General features: G+C 47.2%; 1 protein-coding gene across 1 annotated transcript in view; it reads left to right on the top strand.

Moving 5' to 3' along the window:
- The window catches only part of CAMTA1 (calmodulin binding transcription activator 1), a gene marked incomplete at its 5' end in the record, with an annotated part of 25291 nt that overhangs the window by 15547 nt on the left and 5004 nt on the right, over positions 1-4740 (top strand). The window lies entirely within an intron of this gene.

The following is a 4740-nucleotide window of genomic DNA, read 5'->3' as shown; positions in this document are numbered from 1 at the left end:
TGCGGCGGGTCGCAGTCCCCGTACGAGCAGGGAATACTCTGCCTTTCCAGGCACGTGCCTGAGTTGTCAGCAGGACTGCTCAGTGCCATCTCGCATTTGGGAGGTTGTAGGACAGCAGGTTTTTACCAAAAAACTGCAGGTGGAGGTAACACCATTTGTGTGCTTGCTTCGTACTGTTTCAACAAGGGAGGAGAGGTGGGGGGGGTGACCCAGACTCCTGCTTCTACGTAACATTCAGAAAATAAAACTGAAGTATGGATCATGGCATTTTACTGAGTTGGAATTGTAGAGATTATTTTTGTGATTTATGAGTGGGAGCATGCATTGGGCTTAAGCCTGCTGGAGGCATCATTATTTGTTTAACTATTAAGCCTAACAATGAAGCAATAGCCAGTGGTATTTCTTTCCAAACTGTGACTTTTGTGCTGCCATTTTTCGTTACGTATCCTCAGTTTTTTACAAGTAACAATTTGGGTTCTTTACTAATGACATAGAAGTAAGAATTGGATGAAATGGGGACAGAGGACGAGATGTGCCTTAACTGTTCCAAGTGCTGCTTTCGTGGGTCTTGCCCTGATGAAGAGAAATGTTACTCCTGATTGCAGACACACCAACACTGTGAGACTGTTAGCTGGAAAACTATAGCTCCAGGTCTTAGCACATGGTAACGTGCTTTACAACTAACACAGGTTAATTCAGGAACTGTGGAAGAATAGCTTGTATTCTCATAATGATGGGCTGACTGAGCGACTTGTTTTTACTACGCTGATGCTTTGTGTATAACTAGGGCTGGTGATGTTTGGTCTACAGTTGGGTACCTGGTTTCAAAAGCCTCTTGAAGAAAAAACATAATTTGTTTTTGAAAAATAAAATTGTAAGTAACGTTACAAAAAGCAGTCATTCTGGTGAGATAAATCGACCTTCCTCTGTTTTGAGGATGTAAGTAAGTGTCTACTTTTATACAAAAAAACATTAGCGAGTTTGACCATCTTTAATCTTGGGGTCAGTGTATCCATGGGGTGTAATGAATGCTCCAGAAAAATGATGACATTTTATTTATCAGCCCGCAGAGCCGTATGCAGCAGGGCAGAGCTGGCTGGGGCTGGGTCTGGGGCTGGCTCAAGAGCACGCGGTCCCTCCCCAGCAGGCAGCATCCCGACCTCCTTCCTCTGGCCCGAGCAGGGAGCTGCAGGTCCCCGGCGGTGCAGCGTGCCTGTGGCAGCAGGAACCCTGGAGCCCTGCGGTGTGCAGGTGCAGAGCCATCCCTGCAGCCGCCCGGCATGAGAAGGGGCTGTGCCAGCCGGATCGGTGCGTCCACCCGCTCTCTTTTCTCAGAGCAAAAGCTGAATGCTGCAGTCCTGTTGAGGGGTGTGAAGCCCTTTCAGCAGAGACAAATTTCATGTGTTCTGTGCACTGACACCCTGCTAACGTAGTCTGTGTGTGCAGATAATTGATCACAGCATTTGCCTCCATGTTTCAGTTTGAAAACCTCTGTTCAAATTGATTTCATTAATTTCTCAGGATTTATTTGGGTTACATTGTGCCAGGATCAGTAAAGAGGGAGAGGTGGGAGATTTTACTGACCAACTTATGTGAGACAAAACTTGCTGTCTTTCTGCCGTAGAAATTAAATTACTTTCTAGGAAAAAAATATATATCTCCAGTTACTATTGCCTTTAGGTAATAGTTTTGATCTCAGGGAACCTCTTCCAGTGGACAGCTTTCAGCTAGTCACAGTGTCTGCTGCACCGATGTTTCCCTGCTCATGGGTTAAACCGTCTGCTGTGGCCTCCTGTGGGAGAGAGCCTTGCTCCAAGTCCAGACACGGGACACGAGCAGGAACGCCTGGCCGCTTGCAGGGTGACCTCTGCCGTACTCTCGGTACGCAGCTGATCCGGAGCAGATCACAGCAGCACGTGCTTTCAGCTCGTCAGGCTAGCCGGTCGCTCGCTGCCGACGGCACGACTTCTGTCCTCTCTGGGGCAGAACAAGTGCACTTGTTATCAGTGATCGTGAGTAACAAGGAATGTATTCATTCACAGCTTCCTTCGTCTAGAGATAGGTTCCCTTACCCCCGCCCCGTTTCTTACGGTTTGGTTAAATGCTGCTCTCTGCTTTGGGGAGTGTGCATGCAACACCTGAACTCAGTTCCTCTGGTAAGTACAACTTCATTTCATATCTGAATAAACAACATCTACTATATTTTGTTATTCTCTGCGTACCCCTCCCTCTCTTGGCATTTCAGCAGCAAGCCCTCTCTAGGACTTGTATTCTTTGTGTGTTACTATTTTATGCTATGCAGCAGCTGTTGTGTTTAATTATCCAGTTTCTTACATCTCTTAATAAGATCGAGAATGGGGGAAATTTTTAAGGGATTGAGAAGTCCCATTTGTTGGAGTTCAGGACAATGAGAAAGTGTCATATTGGGATATGCATCACTGTACCTGCAACAAAAGTTTTCAAAGTAATTTCTTTTTTCATTTACCTCTTACAGGGGCTGAATGTATTTGGAGCTCAAATCTGTGTGTTAAATCGCAGACCGCGTGCTCTGGGGTGTCATTCTTATTGGGCCTCTCTGTCTTTTTTGTTTTGCTGCCCAAATGAGATATCTGGAAAAAGGCAAGAGCTCCCTTTTCTTAAATGTCCCACAGGCCATTTCAGCTCTCAGAGCAACAGGTAACTCGCCAGACAGCCGCCTCTGGCTCCTGCACCCTCTCCTTTATACTTACCTTCAGCATTCGGATTCATTGAACATTTCCCTGGCTGGGCATTACAGAATAAATTTGATGAAGCAGCTTTGTGTTATGCTTTACCCATGAAGCCATCGTTCGCTGTAACTTTTTCTGAGTAGGGCTGATTCATCTGCTGACACGCTCCCATATGAGACGGGGAGGGCGCGCGGGGAGTGGAGCTGCTGCTCGCTGCTGGGGCTGTTGCTTTCTACATCGCTTCAGCACGTAACGATGCAACCTCCTGCGCGGCGTCCGGGCAAGTCACCATTCGAAGGGCAGGAGCTTTGTCTGGCCGGAGCAGTCAGGGAACTGGGACGTAGCTCCCGAGTGTCAGGGTTCAAAGCTGAGGGTTGAAATCGTCTTCTTTTCCCTTCCTGTGCGTCAGCACTGCGGCTGTGATTCAGGCACCGTATCAGTGGTTGTCTGTCTTGCACGTGCTTCTTCGTCCATCTGCTCTTCAGCGATTGCTGAGGGAATGACTTTGTACCTTGGAGGCGCTTACTGTCTAGAGGAAAAGTTAACTTGAGGAGGTTTCCATTGAAGGCTTCATCAGTGCAAACCCAAATTTACAGTCCTTGCAGTTCTGTGCATGGTTTCAGGAGCTGCTGGAGCAGGATGGTACTTCTTCTTTGGAGTCTTGCACCAGCCGGAGCCTGTTACCCGCTCGGGTGCGCTCCGGCTCACAGTCGTGCGTCACTGGAACTGTCCTCGCCTCCGGTCCTCGTGCAGCTGAAGTGATCCAAACCAGCACACCACTGCCTGTAGATGTCTGGAGAGGTTTGGGCGCCATCCAGCAGCACATGGCTTGCTGGTATTACTTGCTCTCAGCGCTTTAATTTTTTCTGTTATTTTAAAAAAAAAAAAATCTCACTGCAAGTCTACCAACCTGGATGAAATGTCTTCTCTAAGAACATCCTTTCTGCTGTGCCATTCTGTGAATTCCAGTAATGTTCTTTTTCTTAGAACGGTTTATTAATGCTTGTAACTGCAAGTGCTACACTTTGTCCCTCTTCCCCTGCCTGAATTTAAGAGTGGAGAAATATGAACCCAAGAAGATTGCCTTCTAGCATGAAGGCAATGCTGTACTCACTTAAAAGCTCTCCTAGCAGGACTTACTCAGTGGATTTCTACTTTCAAGGGTCCTAATTTGTCCAAAATCCTTCCCTGATCAAACTGTATTTTTAACTGCATTTGAAAATTTAGAGGGTTTATTACACCAAGCATTAGTGAAGAGGAAATACCAGCCCCCAGCCCCGTGCTCATGTTGACGCTTCATGTTGTTGTAACAAAATCAAATCAACGTGTCATTGAGAAGGGTACTTACTCAAAAAGAAAAGCAGTGTTAAATGAGGACTAAAAGGACTTGTAAGATACGGGAAAGGCTGCAGAACAGACTCTCCAATAAAGAATTAGTTGGTTGAAAACAATTAGTTTTAGGTTCTCTTGATAAAGCAATTCGTAGGCTTGTATAAGAACAGATCTTTGAAATAACAAATGGATTGCCTGGGTCTGTGGTCCAGCGGGGTGCGTACGCTGGTTCTGGCACTGCATGCTTAGCCCAGGTTTGGGGAGGAAGCCGGGCGTTCGCACTGCTCGGTGCTGCCCAGGTGTCGGTCTGGTGCTGGCAGCAGCTGGAGGTACTCCAGCTCCACTCTGCCGCTGCGACCCTGCAGACCCCACGCTGAGCGGGGCTGCCAGGAGAAGGGAGAACTTCTCTGGCCTCTCGGTGCCAGCTCTCCGGATCAAGGAGGAGATTGTCGGCCGCAAACTACAGGGCTTCACACCCGCGGGGCAGGGCATTACACAAATAATGGATGGGTAGCACCTGCCTGCGCTCCCTTTATACGGTAACTTACACTAAACACAGAGGTTAGTTTAATTGAAAAAATGCGGTAGCTTAATAAATTTGGATGGTCATCTTGAAGCTCAAGTTTAAAATGCTGTGGAATGCAGGGTTTGTTTTAAAGCATTACATAACGTACCCATAACAAATTTCAAAGTCTGTAAC

The sequence above is a fragment of the Pterocles gutturalis genome, unplaced genomic scaffold (genome assembly GCF_000699245.1).
Source record: "Pterocles gutturalis isolate BGI_N339 unplaced genomic scaffold, ASM69924v1 scaffold19093, whole genome shotgun sequence".
Lineage (NCBI taxonomy): Eukaryota > Metazoa > Chordata > Aves > Pterocliformes > Pteroclidae > Pterocles > Pterocles gutturalis.
The sequence above is the reverse complement of the archived record's forward strand: the minus strand, read 5'-3'. Positions and strand labels throughout refer to the sequence as shown.